General features: G+C 43.8%; 1 long non-coding RNA gene across 1 annotated transcript in view; it reads left to right on the top strand.

Moving 5' to 3' along the window:
- Positions 1–18,364, top strand: part of LOC125923711 (uncharacterized) — a 77,463-nt gene extending 59,099 nt beyond the window's left edge. Inside the window, exon 3 of the long non-coding RNA XR_007458141.1 lies at positions 17,524–18,364. This is a non-coding gene — a long non-coding RNA (uncharacterized LOC125923711). The remainder of the gene's footprint in view (positions 1–17,523) is intronic.
- The last annotated feature ends 2,918 nt before the right edge of the window (positions 18,365–21,282 follow it).

The following is a 21,282-nucleotide window of genomic DNA, read 5'->3' as shown; positions in this document are numbered from 1 at the left end:
TTAGTTACCCTGTGATGTACAGGGCTCCTATTATGAGGTTGAGTTCTCACTCAGGGGAAGCACTAGAATCCCCAAAAAACATAAAGAGTGGGACCCAAGGCTTTCATGAAATGATGACTTACTACTTTTTCCTTGGCTTTACTTTATAAATTAGTAAGACAGTCTTAAATTTAATGGTCACCTCCCCCAGGATATTAGCTTAGGCACTTGAATCTGAGACTTCCATCTCTTAGGTACAGATGAAAGATTTGCAATAGAAGAGATCAATTTCCTGTTCTTATTACTCTCCACAGTAGCTCATATGCTAAGTTTAAAATCCACATTTCCAGTTTGATAGCTTTTTGCTTGCAGGATAAACTTCAGGTTAGTGTCAGTTTATTTGTTCAAGTAGAAATGCAAGCCTGGGTGGCTCGGTCAGTTAAGTGTCCGACTCTTCGTTTTGGCTCAGGTTCGTGAGTTCAAGCCCTGCATGCTGTCAGCGTGGAGCCTGCTGGAGACTCTCTCTCTCTGCCCCTCCCCCACACTCCCCTACCCTACCAAGCTCCCTCTCTCTCTCTCCCTTTCTGTCAAAATAAATAAATAAACAACAACCAAAATGAGTTGAAAGACATGAGTATCTCCTGCCATGAAAAGATGGAGAACTCACTCAGCAAGAGGTTTTCTGAGGAGCCTCTCCTCTGGGCATCCCTGCTAGAGGGGAAGGATAGACTCTAAATGACCAGCATTTATTATGTCACCTTTACTTAGTTAATGTTCGATGTCATCTCAGTTTTACAGAGAATTCAGATAGGCTGATATAACATGCAAATGAATTTCTTGTTAGCTCTATAGGTGGCAAAATTTCTAGGTGGTACAATGACAAGTATCTTGAATTAAAAAAAATCAGCAAAAAGCATTCAGCTCTGTGGTGGTAATAACTATAAATTTATGGGATGAAATAACAAAAATCCCTAGATTTAAGGATAACTGCTCCAAACTACCAGTTAAATATCTACTTATGTAATCACATATGTAAATCTGGGTCTACTTTTCCTTTCAGTGCCCCTGGTTCACACGTAAATGGTATTTTTAGTTTCTGTTTTTCCTTTTTACCAAGCTTGATCAGTGAACGAGAAAGTCTTATCAATCATCTACTTGTTGGAAAGCATGGAGCTTTGAACCACATAGCTCATTTCAAGATTAGAAATGCCCCCACTCAGGAGCCCATGTCAAGACTTTCAGGAGGCAGTTGTCACTGCATTTGAGGTCTGACACATCTCTGGGTAAAAGCAGCTAAGAAATGTTCCTTGAGATGGTGTGGATGGGGAAAGTGATAAAAGTGGTATTTCTGTTTTTTAACAAGTAAATTCCAATTCATATTTGTTAGAAAGCAATATAGCTGATTCTCACTTAAATATTCATCCCAAAATATTTACAAAACAATTATTTTAAAATCAAAGCCCTTTTTTTTTCATTGACACATTCTAAAGATGCATCCTGATGGGATATTTTTTGTGACAGAAAAATATTTTGCTACCACTAGTAATAATCACTAACATTTATTGAAGGCTTACTACCTGCCAGAAATCGTTCTAAGATCATCACACAATTCTCTCACTCCCAAATTGTAAGAGATATTGTCCCACTTTCCCAGATAAAGAATCTTTTTTAGGAAAAAAAAAAGAGTTTATGTTACCAGCCCACAGTCTTATGGTTGAGGTGGAGAAAGGATGAACTCAAGCGCTGGCCCTGAGTCACCTGCCCAACCACAGCACTGTGCTGCTACTAACACATGCCCAGGCTCACAGGGAAGAGGGGGGAGTTCCACAGGCTTCTGACATTGATATAAAAATCCACTGTAAGTTGCATCATGGAGTTTAAGGTCTTCATCCTTACCCTTGATTTAATCCTAGGAATTTACCTAGGATGGCCCTACCATTTTACTTGGCTTTAGACTCACTCATGGTGAATGGTTGGAAAATGTTAATTGCATGATCTAGATGATCTCATTACAAAGGAATGAGCTAATGTTCTCCACCTCTAGGGGTATGTGCCAAATAGGTAGTTGAATATTAGTTTAATTGAATTGAAAGCAGATAGTATGGTTTCACAAGTGCTGCTGAGAAACAATTGCAGAAATCAGACAAATGAAGATTTTAAGAATATGTTTTATTGATGATAAAGCTGGATTGAAGAGTAGAGCTTCCCTGGGGTCACAGACTCTCCAGTGCTTTTTCTCAAGTCTGAAACTTGGTACATCTCAGCCGGAGAGGGCTGGCTCTGCAGTACATACATGCAGAGCAAAATGGGTGCATCTATCATGTCCCTGCACTGGAACAAAGTGAGATCTAGGTCTTTAGAGCTGACCCTGGCAGTGGGTGAATTCTGACCCCTTCCTGATGACCACCCATGAGGCAGGAAGTAAGCAGAACACACCCATCCTCTGAACAGAGGAGATCAAAAAGAAAAAGGAAGAAAGGGCTGAGTTTCTTGCTCAGTCCTTCTGACCTCCCAAGCAGATAAGACTACTTAGCCCTCAGGGGAGGTAAACAGGGTGAGAGAGGGGCTGCAGCCACTTCCCAACACTTTTCAAAAGTGGTCCAAGGCCAGACCCATAGGAGGGAAAGGAAGATTCCCTCAAATGCCAGAAGTTGTGTTGAATACTCTGACCATGCTGGATGCTGCTTTGACAGTGAGTTCCTCCTCTGATAAAACAGGGACACTGATCTATTGCACATAGAGTGAAGGTTCCTGAAGGGTTTATTGTTCTTTGAGATTGATTTAAGGTTTGACCATAACCTCATGAAATAGGAGATATGAATCCAGCTGGCAGCAGGTAGGTGGCTGGGAATGCACCCACCATGGCATCCTAAAATCATTTCTGTCAGGCAGCAGACTATTTTAAATAAGAATGTGTGAGATTGAGGGAGCCTTCTACTGTATTACTTCCAGTACTTTAGGAATTGAATAAGTGGAGGAACCTAACCAAGTACAACTAGTTGCACATCAGTTTGACTTGATTTTTCATGTGGCAAAGATGTACATATAAATATTTACAACCATTCCTCTCCCCACATTGTAAGGACAATTGTTGTCTTAGTAGCTCAGTTCACGTGCCTTTGGTGTACTGGTCAGGTAAATGGGTAGAAAGGATCTTTGGGAGAACGTGAAAAGAAGTAACTTGATCTGCATAGGAAAAGGCATAGAACTACTTCAGGGAGCAAAGAAAATATCCAGGACCCAAGAAGGATAGCAAGAGAGAGGGAAGGAGGGAGCTGATGGGAGAGGCAGCCTGGGCTGGAGATTTTGCAAGAGAGGAAGAGTGAAATTTGAGTAGCTTCTATGAGCTGTGGTATTTGGGGGAGAACGGAATGGAGGAGAGGATTTGCAGCAAGTTTTCAATAGGCACTTCTGAGTAACTCTCTCTTAACCTACATCACAGAAAGCCATCATAAAGATCTTTGTCACTCTGCAAGATTTGGGAATAGGATTTATTTTTCTCCTGGATAAGTTATTATAAGGGAAGAGGATTTAAGGAATGGCAAAGAAGCCCAGATTTATTTGGATCTTCCTATTTGGATATTTCTAGACTGAGTCATCCTGTGGGTGCTAGTGCTGAGATTGTCCACAAAGCATAAAGTGGTAATTGTGAAAGAATGTGCTGAGGAGGGGTCCGACTGCACAGCAGGATGTGACAATGGCTAAAACACAGAGTGGTGACAGGGATATGTTAGCAGATGGCCCTTGGCAGAAGCCAGAGGTCTGGTGTACAACAACCTTTCTAGTCACTCTTCACCAACATACTTCCTGTCACCTATCAGTAGGCTTCCCTGGCCAAGACTTGTGAATGGTCTTTAGCACATCGTCTTTAGACTTTCTGTTTTGAAGGATGTTTGCTGGAGAATGGCCTACAGGTGAGGTGGGGTTCCAGCTGCTGGGTACAGGGTCATAGAAAGTCACTGCCCTGGGATTCAGAAGTGCTGGGCTTCGGGGTCAGCGCTGATCCTGGATGACTGTTCACCTGCTTGGCCTCAGTTTCCCTACCTATGAGACAACAGTCTTAGGTAGATGATATCAATGATCCCTTTCAGCTCAAACATTTCATGATAACTTTCCAGGTCCTCATTCCTTACTGCAGCTATTGGTGCCAATTTTTCCTGCCCCAGAGGCCTGACAAACTCCCCTTTCCCACCCAGATGTTCATTCTGCTCACATCGTACCTCTCCCAATCAGACCTAGCTGGGAGTGAGCAAGGACAGCAGGACCATGGCTAGAGCACAAAAGCTGCATGCTCCTGTATTGTAAGTTCTCAGCTGGCTGGAGGAGGCAGACGGTGTTTCCTCAGTGACCCAGGCACTCTGGGAATCACAACCCCTGCTTGCACACACACACAGATTGAGACAGTAGAGCCTGTCTCTGGAGCTCAGACAGCTTGCATAGCAGGAGAGGCAGCTTTGTTTTTTTACAGATGCTGCTCAGAGCCACTGAAACAGCAACTGGATAAATATAGGAGGATGACGCATCAACTCTGAGGGGAAGTGCATGCATGAACATGCACGCACAAGCAAGCCTGCAAGCTGTGGACTGCCACGTGGCCCTCAGCCTCCAGGAATTGACACTCAGGCTCCCGGAGCCAGAAACTGAATGGAGTGTGGCGTCACCAAAGAAGCCTGGCAGGAGGATGAGATGAGGCCGCGAGTGCAGTCGTGCTCTCGGCTCCTGGAGCACTCTCAGCAGTCGCCCCTTGGTCGGCCCTGGCTATATATAGCCCTGCTGACTGCGGTGCACATGCCATCTTTCTGAATGAAATACCAGAAGTCCTTCCAGGCTCTGGGAAAGCATCAGCTAAGTGGCATTTGCAAGTTTTCGAAAATGAGTGGGGGAAACAGACCAGGTGTTTTGCTCATCGTGAAAGGCAAACACCGATTTGGAAGGTTTTGAGGTGGGGAACATGGGCCAGACTCAGTACAGCCAATTTTTAATTACCAGCACAATTAGCAGCCTGGCTTAACAATAAGCCTATTTTGTCGAGCTCTGTTTAAGAATCAGCGAATTGCAGCAGTAGTACCAAGCAGATGAACAATGCAGTGATCACATTCCACTCTTGAAAATCAGTGTTCTGCCTATGCAGTCGTGAGCTGTCACCAGCAAGTATCTGACTGCCTCTTCCTGGCCCTGACTAAATCGGCATAAGGGCAGGGATCATGTCTCTATGAGGCCATCTGCCCTGTGGTTGATCAATCCATATTAAGTGAACAATATTAAATCAATGTGGTATACATCAACGTTAACTTCTTGGGATAAAACAAGACAGGGTCTCCATGTCTTCTTACTATCACCCATAGTCTTGACCATCATTTGAAATTTCAAACTACTTAATGTAAAGGCATATGACCCCTAAAGGTTACTGGGTAGCATCGCCTTGGAGACAGGACTTCTGTGGGAAACCCAGTGTGTCTAAGAGTGTCCATTGGGCCTTGGAACGAATTGGTGTGAGCTGCCTTGGTAAAACTTGTATATGGTTTAATCTGTTACTCAAATCAGACCTAAGAGACTCAGACAAGTCAAGAATGCTCCTCGGAGGTGTGTGAAGTCTCTGAGGAACAATAGAGGCCCATAAATAGCAACAGAGTACTTTTGTAAGGAACGAGAGACTGGAGGGTTCTAGGCAGTAAGACTTTGCCTCTGGAATTGAGTGAGAGTAGCAGAAACCACACACTTTGATCATCAGTTCTGCTCACTGTTCACTGACCCTGCATTGGGCCAAACAGGTGTTGGCTGATTCTTCTCCAGAGCCAACCTTAGGGCAGTCATGGTGGACAGAATCTCAGACTTCTCGAGAGAGACCTCAGCCACTCCCCAACTAAGCTATGATTCTGATTTCAGCTATTCTACTATAGGACAGGCAGTAGACTTGGTAGTGTTAATTGCAGAGTCACTAAGAAGATCGTGCCCTTAAATATTGCCTCACCTGATGCTTAATTCTGCCAGTTTAAATCCACTTGCAAGTGACAGGCGTTGCTTTCCTTTGAGAAAGCAACTACTGTACTGATCATCAAGAGAATACCTATCATTCCCTATCCTTCCACTACTGATATCTACAAATATACACACTGTATTTCTTAGATTTCCTTACCAACTGGCTTCCAGTTAGGTTAGGCCAGGGGGAGGCCTTGGCAGGAAGGCAGAGGGCAGAGGAAGGGGAGAAGTTCTGCTATTTCCACCCTGCTCTCAGCCTCGGGTGGTGTCTCTCATGGTGTCCGTGTTTCTTCCGTGGTCCCAGCTCCTACGAGGCAGCTTGAACATGGCTCCATATCCTCCAGGTAGTCCAGGCTCTCCTCCCTTGGCACCTCCAGCTCTAGCTGTTACTAATCACTGCCTCACCATCTCCTGTTGGCTTTTCACGTCTTCCAACCTGTTTATAGCTAGTTCCCCTATTAATCCCCTTTAGTGAACTACCTGACATAGGCTCTGTTTTCTTGTCTCAACTCTGAGTTATTCACAGGGTCAGTATATAAATATTATAAGTAAGCTTAATGGTTATTTTTGTCTACAAGACCTACAGTAGCAGGGAAGTCCTGGGGAGCTCAAAAAAGAAGGGCTCAAAGGGGAGAAAAGGTGAAGAAATTTCCATAGGTCTTGTCTACCCTTCCAAAGACCCTTCTGACTCTAGTGCTGTGTGGGAAAGCCACAGCCTAGCAGCCCCCTTCCACCACCTTCACTTAGTACTGTCAAGTGCTCTCAGGTTTGACACCATGTATGGAATCTCTGCCCCAGCTGAAATGTGTTCGCTGGCACCCGTGATTCGTGAGCTCCCAAGTGCACACTTTTGTACATTCATCCTCTCTCTTCCTCGCCTCTCTGTCTACATGGCTCTCCCTCCTTTGCAACCCTGCTTAAAGCCTGAGGTTTGATCACCCTGTTCTGTTATGTGTCCTTCAACAAGTTATAGATGCACTCTGAACTTGAATGCTCTTGTACTCTTTTGTTTCTTTTTGTCAGAAATCTTGTAGTTTTAATTGTACATGCTTTCCTATTTGACCAGTAGAATTTAAAAAACTTTTTTTAAATGTTTATTTATTTTTGAAAGAGAGAGAGAGAGAGAGTTTGTGTGTGTGTGTGTCTGTGTGTCTGTGTGTGCACAAGAGGGGAAGGGGCAGAGGGAGAGAGAGAGAGAGGGAAAGAGGGAGAGAGAGAGAGAGAGAGAGAGAGAGAGAGAGAGAGAGAAGGCAGGCCCGTGCTACCAGCACAGAGCGCAATGCGGGGCTCGATCTCGCAAATCTTAAGATCACGACCTGAGCTGAGATCAATAGTCGAACACTTAACTGACTGAGCCACTCAGGCACGCCTTGACCAGTAGAATTTTAAGGTCCAGATAGCTACCATGTGGACCTTGTCTACTATTTCTTCTGCTGCCTGTTCCTACCCCTCCCTCAGCCCCACCAGTCCCCGGCAATTATAGCATTTAGAATTGCTCTAGTGTGTTCAACAAATATTGATACGCTGCCTAAACAAATTCCCTCAGCTAGGAAGATAGGCTTATATCTATTTGTCAGGACAGCATGCTTTTTTGTGGGAACAGCACTGGTCTGAAAAACTTCAGATCTGTTCTGTCTTTGACAGACCATCCCCAGTAGAATCCAGTCTTCAGGCATGAGGTTTGCTCAGTCATTATTTGTATTTCTCCCTGGGCCTTGCGTGTTTAAACTACATTTGCAATGCAGTTGTTTTCCCCCCACCCTGAACCTCCTGAAGGGGATTCTTGCTGATGGCATCTGTGGCAGAGACGAGCTCATGCCTGAAGGATAAATTATTTATGGTGAATGGTGCCCTAATGGATTGTGTGATCAATAATGCTTATAATAGTACAGCAGCAGACAAATCACAGAAGGGCTCAAACACGCATCTACATCATTCTGAGAAGACGGGGTCCACCAGATAGCAAGAAGAGAAAAGGGTGCTCATGACATCCACTTCAAAACAGTTCTAGATGAGGAGAAAAGGGTAGCATTCTTTTTTTTTTTTTTTAATTTAAAGGGACAGATCAGCTTTTCATCATGGGGATCACTGTACCAAAATGCCCCCACCAGTATCCACTTAACAGAGACAAGCCTTGTTGCTCTAATCTAGGGAAGAGTCTCCCATATTTCTCAAAAGCTAAATTTCTCCCAGTGTTGTGGTTTATGGCCTGCCTGCAAGTAACGAACACATTACTATCTGTTGCTTAGTGTTAATTGCTTCACTATAGGGCTTTTTTAGCCCTAGTTCCTAAGCAACATCCAATATCTCAACAGGCCTCTTTGTGCAGACATGATCCCAAGTTTAAACTTTCCCAGGACTGTTCTTTTTTTGCCTGTTGGAAAGCTCCCCTGGCATCTCCAACTGCAATTTCAAACTCAACATGTCCAGAAAGTGGTATTATCTCCTTATCTCTCCCCTACCTCCTACCTGCTGCCTCAGCCTGTAGCACGCATCTGCCACCACCACCCCAAAAATCCCTGCCTTTCCTCTTTATCTACTGATGTCCTATCTATGGCACCAGCATCTTGTGGCTCACCATGCCAGGGCACCATACTCTTCCCTTGCAAGGCCCGGCTCAACTGTCACTCCATCCTTGAAGCCTCCTCTCAAATCTGAACCCTCCTGGCACTCCCACATCACTCATCACATTCTAGCTGGTATTATGGGTATTTGTTTGTACATGCATCATCTCTCAACCTACAGTGTGAGTCCCTTTAGGGTACAAGCAATGTCTTAATCATCTTTTAAATGTCCTAAGAAGACTAGCACCATGGTAGACTTACAATTCCAGTTTGTTTAATAAATGATTGAAGAACAGATCTTACAAGCAGGTGGTGGTTCTGACATAGGCAATGTTTGCTTTCTTTATTGCCTCTACCCCTAAAGTGTACAACAGTGGGAAGGAATTAAGTCACATCAGGGGAATTCTAGGCAAAAGATCTCCAGACCTTATTTCACTAGGCAGCACTCACTTCCCCTTTCCTGAATTCTAGTAGGTATTTCACAAAGACAGTCAGAGTTCCCAGTATTGTTCCCACAGCTCCAGCTGAACCGAGGAATTCAGGAGATAATCCCGTAGAAAAGAGAGAGGAACCTGGGCTCTTCTGGGCTGGTATGGGTGTGAAGAAGCCACACTAGGCATTTCTAAGATGCTAGAAGTCTCCAAAGGAAAGAAACAGATCCTTTAAACTAGAAGCACTGGAAAGGGTCAGGGGTCACTACAGTCTGTGGCTTCATGTGCTACAATAATGAAGCAAGGTTGATGGCAAGAGCACAGGGCCTGAGGTTTCACCTCCACACACTCACATAGGCTATCTCATCTTTTTGAATTGATAGGATTGTCTTGGTAGGCACTGCATAGAGGATATAGAAAGACAAAATTATTTTTCCATAAAATTCATACAAGTTCCTATTCAGTAGGAGGACGTTTAATAAATGGTAATTTCTTTCTTCACCTGCTTCAATTGGTACAGTCCCTGGTACAAATCCTAGGTGTCACTCTCGAGATAAAATCACTATATAATCTCAAAGGAAGGCTTTCCTTCAGGCTCTAGAAAGGGGCAGTAATGGGTTTGTGGGCGTTTTCCCAGTCTACGTTTCAGTACACACATCACATGGAGTCCCAACATGTGTGGAAAAATCTCTCCTTGTTACTAGGCACCGTAAGGCTCAATTGTTGCAGTGAGAACTTTAATTTTGTATTTTCTCACTTGGGTGCAATTAAGTTTTCAAACATAAAATTGAGCTAATGTCATCTTTGAGCATTTCATTTAGTCTTTTTTTTTCTTATAAAGGAAACCACCCTTGAATATATTTGGCTGTGATTGCACAGTCAAATAAGGACATATTTAAATATTCAACTGGGTAACTGCATCTACAATCTACTTTCATTATTGGCTTCCAACACTACGTGGATAGGAACACCTACCTTCATAATGTCTCTTGATGTTCATTTCGGTTTCTTGTGAATGACATAAGCATTACTTAGCTGATTTATTTCCCCTTCTAATCTTAGCAAATCACCTGATTTTCATTGAGGATGATATCCATTCTGGAGATACTGTTCAGGATGACTTCAGGACTAGAAATAGTATCTGGCTTATTTTTAGTGCATTTTTACCTAAGGATTTTACATATGAATGGGAAAATGAAAACATTTGGAAAGTCAACTAACTGTACACAGTCTTATTTTGGTTCAGTGCCCATGCCAAAAATCAATTTTATAATTCCTGATTTTTCCTTCAATTCCTCTAATTATTTAAAGAAAAGAATTTCAAAGCACTGCATTTCCTCAATACCTTTCAGCAACAAGATTCTTCTTTCCTGTATAATTTATTTCCTGGTCCATGGTAGTGTTCAACAATAAATCATTGATGAGGGCATGAAAAAAATGAAGAAAAAAAAAGGAAAGAAAGAAATGACAAAGTCTCCCTTGACCTCCTATGGTCAGGATGTGCAATGACCTTGTCTCAGGGTTTTATAATCTGAAAAAACCCAGCCAATCCAAACCATTGCTTGAGAAATCAAAAGCATATTTTGTGTACTTCTTTTTGCAATTATGCTGCTTTTTGGAAACATAAATCCTCTGGAAAAAAAAGTGATCATGCAATTCCATGGCAGGTTGACCATGTATGAGAAAATATGTACTTATATTATCGACTGTAACTGTTTGTAACTTAACAACTGAGGCCCGGGCTCTCATCTGATTTTCAAAGCTAGGCAGGATAGGGCAAAAATCTTACCAGAAGAAAATTCTTAGGCTTCTGACCTCACTCCAGCAGGAAACAGTGTTGGGGACAGAGTTCTAGGAGGCACTCAACATGAATCTCTCTGGAGCCAACATCCAGCACAACTGCCATCTCTGAGGAAAGCTACGGTTATAAGCTTGACCTGCTCTAGTAAATAAAAAGGTTATGAGATCGTAAGTAGCAGTGAAGAGTTGGTTGGATTGAATATTTTTGAAGCCTATCACTATAGAAGTGTCAGAGAGAAGATACTTTAAAATCTCACATACTCCACCCCTGCTGACTCTGCAGAGATGAATGGAAGATGGATTACTTTTTAGCTGAAAGGCCCTAGGAAGGAAATTTTAATACCTTACTCTTTTAGAACTTACTAGAAGTAAAAAGGAAAGAACAACAGAGTTCTGTACACTGTGCATTCCTCATCAGATGCATTAATCCTCCTCACCTGCGACTTCACCTGTGCTCCCATCTGGAAAGCCTCTGTTAGTTTTCCATCATTCTCCATCTCCAGTTCCACTGTTGGGTGACGGCTGCCCTTCTCCCTGGACCAAAACCTAAGAACCCTTACTTCTTTTTGTAAGCCTGGCTCATCACACAAATGTCCTTTCCTCAGGCCCCAGTTTTTTCAGGTGTGTGTAATGTAAGAAGATGGCTGCCCAAACCAACCAGCTCCTCAGGCTTGATCCATTGATAAAAATGTCACTGCCATTAGAGAGGTGCCAGCTCTCTGTCTTCAGGTGGTGGCTTATTCCAGAAGAAGGCTGCCTTGCACCTAGATACGGTGTGTTTGAGGACAGAAGTGAAGAGTATCTCATTTGAAAACACCAAGTTAATCCATTTCCTTAAAACCACTTAGACACTAAAGGGCAAAAGCAGAATTCCCACTCGCACTGTTGGCATTTTTTGCCTTAGAACGATTCCTTTTCGGTCAACAAAGTGAGTGCTTTACAGGGCCTGGGCTTGGCTTGAATAGCACAAGAGAGACCAAAATATCTTCCATCAGAACCTTCCCGGCACAGATAGTCCTCCACCTACAGGCTCGGTAGGCCTTAGTTCCTTCCTCACCCCAAATGCCCAGCATGACTACCAGGCCTTCTCTCCAGTGCCATTCTGAGCCTCTGCCAACATCGAATGATGAGGCTGACATTGATTAGTGCTGCTTATTCATGTGCTGTGCTTTCCGAGGCGGGGCCAGGTGCTGCCAAGCACCTGGAAGAGAAGCCCGGTTCTGACTGCTTTTGCCTCTGCTTTCTAAAGAAATCTGTACAGTGCCAGCGAGTGTGCAGATGCAGGCTTTAGCTTGCCTCCCCACTCTCCCAAGGAGAGATGAGGAAGCTGGAGCAGGAAGAAGGGAGGGAGGGAGGTCAGGTAGAACTATCAGGCCTCTCTGATCCTCCAGCTCTCTCTCTCTATGAAACAATTCTGGTTCTTTGCTAATGAAGCTTTAGTCACTGGGAGCATTATGCAGTCAGAGAGTTTTGCTCACAAATATGGCAGAAAAGCTATGCTCACCAAACCTGTTGCCTTTTTCTCCTAGACCCACAGCTAGATGACATTTCCCCGCCCTCTTCGATTAAATGGTGCCTAATTCATGTGATGAGTTCTGGCCAGTGAAAAATGAGAGGAAGTAATGTGTAGTACCTCCAAGGCAGGCCCATAAGACCTCCTGCATAATCCTGCATGCCCTCTCATCCCCATTAGTAGGCTCAGGGTCACCCAGGGGGAGCTTGGAAACCATGCATTAAAGATAGAAAATAGGTCCCCACATGACTGGGGGGAACAATAGACTGTGGAGTGAAAAATCACCTTCAATGTGTTAAGGCCTGAAGACCTTGAGGTTGTTGTTACAGCAGCTGGCCTTCCTTACCCTGACTGATATGACCATCTCCTTCCTCACCAATCTTAAAATTCTGTGGCTGCTGCTCTCAATTTTTTATATCAGAAATAAAGTCTCCAAACTAATATATCTTTAAAAAGGCAAACAGGGGCACCTGGGTGGCCCAGTTGGTTGAGCATCCAACTCTTGATTTTAGCTCAGGTCTTGATCTCACGGGCATGGTTTCAAGCCCTGCATTGGGCTCCGTGCTGGGTGTGAAGCCTACTTAAAAAAAAAAAAAATACAACATTTTCATTAAAAAAAACAAAAAAGGCAAAAGACGTTGTAATTTTAAGAGCGGTATTCAAATCCTTTGGTCTTAGAATTCGTTTGTATCCAGTACCGCTCAGAGTAAGTAAATTTCATGAGAAAGCTTTGGTATTTCTAGTTTAATCACAGATGGAAGCCACAGTAATATTTGTTGATATGGAGTCTAACCTGTATCCTATTTAGCTTCTAGCTCCAAGAAATTCCCACTGACAGCTGAAGAATTTTAATTCCTTGAAAGGGAAAAATGAGAAAAGAAAAAAAAAAAGGAAAAGTGTGGGGGCAATTATGAACTGGCTTCTTTTATCCTCATAAATTCATGTGACTTCTGAGTTGGTATTTAGCATTACATTTATCTGTATAAATTCCTTGCAGACAAGGCATTTATATACCTCACAATGGCTAGCACAGTATTTTATAGTTTAATGAATATTTTAGAATAAAATTAGTCTGTCCACCTTTTTCTTGCATTCCTTGGACTTCCCTGTCTTCAGTCATTTTGCATTTTTGGCCTCAAGAAAAGGATAACATAATGGAAATTAGAGAAAAGAGGAATACATGATTAGCTATGGGGAGGAAGGGAGGTAGAAGAAAGCCCAAAGGACTTAGAGGCTGGTGGGTCCCTGAGATACATTTCTGTGTCCCTTTTCCAGAATTCAGCATGGGGTGGGACTGGGGAGGAAGGACAGAAGCCCTCTTTTCCCACCTTGGTCTGTTCATCCTAGAGAAAGAAGGGACCTGCATTCCAGGTTCCCAGCTAGAGCTCAGGAAGCAACATGATCCCATAAATTAATGTTGTTCTCATGCCCCAGCATGGTGTGGGGCACTGGTAGGATTATGTTAGTGGTAAAAAAAAAAAAATGGGGAAAGATTCTGGACAGCCTTTTGGAGATTTCTGAGGCTGAGAATTTTGTGGCAAAAGCAGTGAACACCTTATACCCAAGAGGTCCTGGAAGTAGCTGAGAGAGAGCTGGATATGGAGGAGTCTCAGGGTCAGGAATAAGGGATGAGTCAGCAGCCACCTGGTGAACCAATAATGGAAGACCAGATGGCAAGGTGGACACCTCGGGGGAGGCCAGCATGGATGGTGAATGATCCCGAGGACCAGATGTCCCCTACAGTACATGGCACTATGTAAGCCTCCAAAATGTAGATGCAATCCAGGGAAGGGTGGGAAGGGAGAAGCCAAATTAATTGAAATTAAATTTCTGCCACCCCAGAGGAATGGAGGCTTCAAACGAAGAAAAAAAAAAAAAAACACACAAAGAATTAGGTTTCTGACACACCTGATTCTGTGGAAGGAAACTGATACCTGTTAAACACGTGATCCAAGAAACAGACCTTAAAGAGGCAAAAGGATGTAACTAGTATTGTGATTTCAGAAAAAAAGAAAGTCTTATTCTCTCCCCTCTGTGCTGGTGTGTGAATTTCCACCATCCCAGTATTTCTCCCCCTTCAATTTAACATTTTCCTCTTAAAATACACATGCTGTTGAGAGATATTAACCTTTTTCCTTGGTCACGTATTCCTTAATGTGAATCAGTTTATCCTGTATTTTTCTGAAGGCAGAGTACCAGTGAGGAATGTTTCCCAGATAAGAGGTGGAGAGAGAAACAGGGTGAGGGACACACAGAGAGAAAGGAGGGCTGTGGGAGGGCAGGAGAGAATGAATGAACCAAGGGGCAAAATAATGTGCAAAAAAGAAAGAGGACTTTGCCTACCTCGTAATGTTGGGTAGGAACAGCCATAAAGGTAGAGCTAACTCTGTGTTATTACAAACGGCCCTGCTTCTCCTCACGCTAGCTGCCCTTCCCGGGAAGGTGCAGCACTTTCTGTGATGCATCTCTTAGTGCTGTGTGGGCCAGGGCAGCAGATACCAATCCGTGCTCATGTAGAGTCACCAGACCTCATTCCCTCTACATATCTCACAGAACCTTACAAATGAATGAATTCATTAAGCCCGACCGTACATCTGCAAGACAAGGCCTATTAAATCAATTAAGCATTGATAAATACTATTTCAGTATAGACATGGTGTCCCTAACAGGTAGAAAATATGATTCAGAAAAGTCCCAGGGCTTGTGAAATAATGGCTTTCTCTTGAGGAGTTAAATCAGCCTTTTGTGTGATGAGGCTGCAGCAGGGACGGAGCATATAAAGCAGGTGTTCGCTGTGACAGGAATCTGAAAAGTTAAGCCAGGGGAGAAACAGGTAAATACAAGTGAATGTAAGACCTAAATCCCACAGCAAGGCCAGTGACAGGGAGAGTCACTCAGAACCACAGAAAGATACTATTAAGAAGGGAGAAAACAATGCCCAGTCCTTTGTGTACAAGGATAGTGAATTATTAGTTGTTTTTTTCCCCTCATCATGACCTTGTGATATTGAGTAGCCTCCCTTCAGACAATCAGTGTCGACATCAGCTACATGCTCAGATCAATAGACATTTCATAAGATGTTGGGAAACTGTGTTCTCAGAGGCAAAGCTGGCATCCTGAGTACCTTGTCAGCCCGCCATGTCACCTGCTTTGCTGAGAGATTAGGATGTGGAAAAGGGTCAGCGTCCTTCAGCGGCATCAGTGAGAGAGGCTTTTCCACTGCATTTCAAGGATGAGCCAGTCTGCGGGTTATTTTCCACTAACCCAGGCACGTGGTCATTCATTAAATCTAGAAATCATGCACAGGGCCCTGGGGGAACTGTATTTGTTTTGCATGGTTCTAATACAGCACATCCAGCTAGAAAAGACAGCCGCTCCACACTTACCAGTTCTGAGAAAATAAATTGTTGCTTATTTTCAGCCTCTCTGCCCTAAGAGATTGCCCATTGCTGGTATGGGATTTCCAAACAGCATTTCTTAAAAAGAACGTGCTCATTAAGCCCATTTTGGATTTGATCCTGGTGAATATCCATGCCGGTGGGGGCTGTGAAGAACGCCCTGAGATGAGTGTGCCACAGTCAGATACTGATTCACACCTAGGCAGGTGGAACTCCCCTGCCAGAGTTCACACAATGTGCCCAGAGCAGGCAGTCTGAATTTTCATTTTCATTCCAAGAACCTGTTAAAATGCATATTCCTGGGCTCGGATCCCAAAGATGCTGATTAAACAGGTCTGTGGCAGAGACCCAGGAATCTGCATCTTTGCAAACTCCTTAGGTGATTTTCCTGCACGTGCTCTTGTGACCACACTTTGTGCCAAGCCCAGCCAGCAAGCAGTGCAACATGGAGGCCAGAGCAGTGTCTTTTCTCATCCTGGGTATAACTTTCTCTCCCTGCTGTTCTTGCTGACTCTCAGCCTTTGCCCTTAGGATCCTTCCTGCCTGGATTTATTCTGTCACTCTGTTGCCAGATCCCACTTGGCCAGCCCGACTCTGACCACTGACTCCTTCTGGAGAGCATGCGTCTGTGTGGCTTCAACCCCAGTGTGAGAGTGTGTGGCAGATGTCATGTTCACATGGGGTGGTGGTGTGCAGTGATAGTTAGGGCTTCAGCGATTTTTTTTTTCATGGTCCAGGGCTCCAAGGTTACTTTTTTCTAGTACTTTATTCCTTACCTGCCAGCCAAAGGTACCAGACATAGGCTGCTACGAACTCCCACCCAGGAGAAACCTAAAGGGGAGGGATCCCCATCATTATATTATAAGCATTTTCTTCAAGAAGGAAGGAAATATAATACTAAAATCTCCCAATTATCTGCGTTAATGAAGAAAGCCATGGCACAGATAATCCAATTATTTTTTACTCTGATATTAATTGCATGGTTTCTTGACAGCGATATGCTTCCTAACTGTGCCTTGTTTTTACTGGTATATGGCTGATATTTCCTAAGCCATATGCCGGCTGATTGCATGGGGAGATGGGAGTGTGTGGGATGGCCAGGGGAAGTTAGTGTGAAATTTGATTTCAAATTTATTATCATAACCACATTTATGCGCAGTGTACAAGCTCTCAAGTCACAGGGCCCAGACATTTGGACACAGAAAACCTTGGACAACAAATAATTGTAAAAGCGAGAACGTAGGTCAGTAGCTGCCTCTAGCTGTGTCCAGATCAACAGAAAAAGAAGCAAATGTGATACCAGGGTTGATATGGATGGCATCACCATTTCCGTACATTGTCAACATTTCCGGTCATGGGGTTTGGGGTACGATGGCTTCATATGGTCCCTTCCAACCTTGAAATTCCCTGAAACTAGAACTTCAAACCAATGGTCAGATGTGGGTCTAGAGATGAGGGTGACCCTTAATATAATCTCTATTAGCCCAAGAAACAGAACACAGCCACTAAAATTCCCTGCTGTCAGAATTTGGACTCATTTCCTCCAAGTTTTTAAACAGGAGAATCCAGCCAGTTGGTCAGCCAATTAATATGTACCCAGATGAACTCTCCAGGGCCCAGATCCTTTCCTAGAAATGGGCTGGTTAATTGGGTAATTAGATGGAGAACTGCATTCACGTGAGCAGGGAACTTTTCTGCTTATGTACACACCGAAGCAATAATACCTTAGGAATCACTTAGGTTTCATGTTGGCTTCAGGTGTTTCCATGGCAGGTAAAGTAAGAACTGCTTGGCAGGTTACTTCCTCCTCCTCAGTACCTTTCCTTGATGTTGACACTGCCTTATTCTCCTGTTTATAGATGGAGAGAATCGCTGAAAGTTGGAGTGAGATGGGCATTCCAAGTGGGTTGACCTTGCCTGATACATCTGCAGTATATGTCTGAGACTGCCACCCTCAGCATTGCTTGGTGCTTTGGAAGCCATGGAAGCCACACCTGCCAGTGTGGGTTTTAGACTCTGGTTATAAGTGCCTTTTTTTTTTTTTTTTTTAAGTATTTGTGATCCTAAAGGGTCTTCTTTGACTTCTTCCCAACTTGATGAAAAGGTTAGAAAATTATGACTGAATAGGGGAAAGCTAAGTTAGAAGCTAGTTCCCAGGGACCCTCACCCTAACTTTTCTGCTGCATGGTTAGTTTCTCCTTCCTTTCTGAAGAGAGTGCCCAGAGGCTGTCTGTGCTTTGCTCTCCTCTTGGGAGTTGTCCCCATCAATCCCATAGGAGGGGTTGTTCACCCATCATGGCAGCCATGGAGGCACATGACTCAGTTCTCCTTTGACGAGAACTTGCTGGGCTGTTGGGGTGAAGGGACTAGCTGACTGACAGCTTCTAGCTCCTGCACCTTTGGATCCACCGGATTTCTGGATTGCTCCCAATCAATGACAGAGAATTGTTGGGTTACTAACCCATTCCTCCTAAATGTGGAATTATCTAAGGGGAAGTTCTGACTCAGGGCCTTCCCATTGACTTGGCCAAGATTTACTTAGAACCCCACTGGGGTCAATAACTCTTCCAACTCAACTCTTCCTTCCGTGTCTTCTTTCATGGATGTCAGGCCTGCATCGAGTCTAGACTCTTCTGCATATTCTTGTTTCCCTTTTATTTTTTATGAGTGTTTACTGCAATAAATATCTTGTATATCTAATGCTGTGTGGGTGTCTGCTGCTTGAAAGACAGAGGAGACACCAGGAGTGTTCTGAGTAAGCTGGTATTAAGGTGGGTTTTGGAACTGGGCTGCCCACAACCTGGCTGACCAGAAAGACCTCATCCTGAGTGGTGTATAGGAGACAGATACTCCCTGGCACAAGGTGGCAACTTAACTGTTGAAGATTTCATGTGTGGTTGCCCCTGGGAAAACATTCTGGTGAGGGAGAATGCTTTTGCCTGTGTGATGATTAAGACATCTGAAAGATATGTGGGGGAACATGGCTTACAAGGACAGGTGAATTTACTGGTTGCTACTAAGTTGTACTGGTGGGCTCCAGGGGAGTATGAAGAAACCAAGTACAGTTAACATACAGACAAAAGCTAAGTGTGGGAGCCAGGGGCCTTTCTGGTAGTTTATAAAGAGGCTTTTATCTCATGCAGTGGAAGAGCAGACACAGTTGAGGAGCAAATTCAGAATCTGATAGGATTGCAAAGCCAAAGTGATGTTTACATACTCAGCCAAGACAGATCTTTTATGGGATCAAGGCCCTGGTTGAGAAAACATAAGACCTTAAACACTGAGTCAGGGGCATCTGGGTGGATGTTCTCAAGAATTTGATTCCTCAGGTCCCTCCTAACCCTCAGAGCTCTTGTAGATGCCCCCCACCCCCAGAGTAAAAGACAGCATTTTTGTAATTCAGAAAGATACCGTAGGGTTCTTTCCTCAGCAAGGTACCAAGTACCCCTGTCCCCCAACCCAGGAGCTATCGCATCTCTTATTCTGGCTACCAGGCCAGTAATGAAGATTAAATTTCAGCATAATTCACCTGAGGACATATAGGGTTTGATAAGGAAAAATAGAGATTATATCTCAAAGGAGCTGAGAGAATCAGCTAGCATGAACCACCAGGAGCCAGAGAGGTACCCCTGGAATTAGATTTTGAATATGCTTGATCAAAATGGTTGAACATAAGACTGGAGGTAAAATGACAGCTAGCCAATGAGGGTACTGATTAATACCTACAGTCAGAAGAAGGCATGAATGGAGGAGCAGTAGCAGAGAGCACTCCAATAAAAAGTCATCACCATTTGCTTTATTTCCTGGACCTGAGAAGATTGTCAGATCTGATCCCATTCACTAAAGAGGTGGCCAGATCCCTAGGCAAAATGAGACTGCAATGCCATGGCAAGTATATACCATGATGATTCCCCTACTCCTCTCCAAAAGGGGACTATACACACTGGGGAAATGAGTATACCCAAATATTTTGATGCTATCAGACACAGGTCTGAGCTGACATTGATGCCTAGAGAAGAGACCTGAAGTGTTATCGCAGCCTTCTGTTAGAGTTGGAGATCACAGAGCCAGGAAATAAAGTAAGTCCTGGCTAAAGCTTGGCTTCCAGTGTGTACTCTAGGTAGTCTTTGGATCCACCTAGTAGTCATGTCTCCAGTCCTTGAGTATATAATCAGAACTGATGCACGTGGCATTTGGTGTAACCCAAACATCGGATCCTTGGCATATTGGGTATGAGCTATTGAAGGCCAAGTGGAAGCCTCTGAAATTGCCCTCACTCTCCACCCTATCTCCAACTAAGATAGTAAATCAAAAGCAATACCATATTCTAGCAGTGGATATTTGTGCCCATTAAAGACTTCAAAGATACAGGGTGGTGGTCCCCAATATATCTGTGTTTAATTTGCCAGTCTGGCCCCATTCTCAAGTTGGGTCCTTGAGAATGATTATTTTCTACTGCAGACTTTGCCAAGTAGTAGTCCTGATAAAAGCTATTGTGCCACATGTGATTTCATTGCTAGAACAGATTAATATACTTCAGGTATACGGTACATAGCCACTGATTGGTTACTAAAAAACGATTTTGTTCTCGGGATTTTTTTAACTCAGTCACTCTCTGCCACAACATAGCCTCTGGGGATCTGGACCATCTGGACATTCTGCAGAATGTTACATTGATCCATTATGTTGATGACATCATGTTGATTGGGCAAGATGAGCAAGAGGTTGCTATACGCTGGAGGCCTTGGGAAGATATGTACATTGCAGAGGGTGTGATATATGAAGAATCAGGGAGCTGCTACTCAGTGAAGTATGTAGGGGTCCAGGATATCCCTGCTAAAGAGGTCTCTTTGGCCCCTTCTGAAGATAGCACTTTCCATACTTGGGAATACTGTTCCAGCCCATATACCAGATGACACACATGACTGCCAGTTTCCAAGGGGGCTTTGAGTAGGAATGGGTTCTTTAGCAGCTCTAGCCTGCCTGACCATTTGCACCATACGATTCAACAGACTCTATGGTGTTGAAAGAGTCAGCGATAGAAAAATATATAGCATGGAATTAATGGCAAATCCCAGTGAGAAACAATAATGCAGGTCTCTGGGATTCTAGAGAAAGGCCATGCTATGTACAGCAAAATTATGTCCTTTGAGAAAGCTCCTGGCATATTTTTGGGCATGTTTCTGATGGAAAGCTAAACCATGAGGCATTGCATGACTATGTAGCTAGACTATCTATTGTGATCTAGGTTCTGTTGGAACTGCCAAGTCATGAAATCAGATAGGCTCAGAAGTAATTTGTTGTAAGATGGAAATGAGTGGAACCAGAAGCATAAGGAGGTTGCATGAGCAGGGAGCCCAGACCCCTTTGTCACCCATTGTGGTTGCATCAGTGCCGCACATGTTGCCAAGGGAGTGCCTCATGACCAGTTGAAGGAAGAGAGAGAAAGTCCAAACTTGACTAATGAGTGGTATGTCAGCTTGCCAAAAACAAGTTATCCTGCCGTGGTTGTATTGAGGCTAGCAGAAGATGTGGTCAAAGAACTTTCCTTTTTTTTTTTATTTTTGAGAGAGAGAGAGAGAGAGAGTGAGCATAAGCAGGGGAGGGGTAGAGAGAGA

This window comes from Panthera uncia, chromosome B1, assembly GCF_023721935.1.
Source record: "Panthera uncia isolate 11264 chromosome B1, Puncia_PCG_1.0, whole genome shotgun sequence".
Taxonomy (NCBI): Eukaryota; Metazoa; Chordata; class Mammalia; order Carnivora; family Felidae; genus Panthera; species Panthera uncia.
Note: the sequence above shows the minus strand (reverse complement) of the source record. Positions and strands in the feature narration are given on the sequence as shown.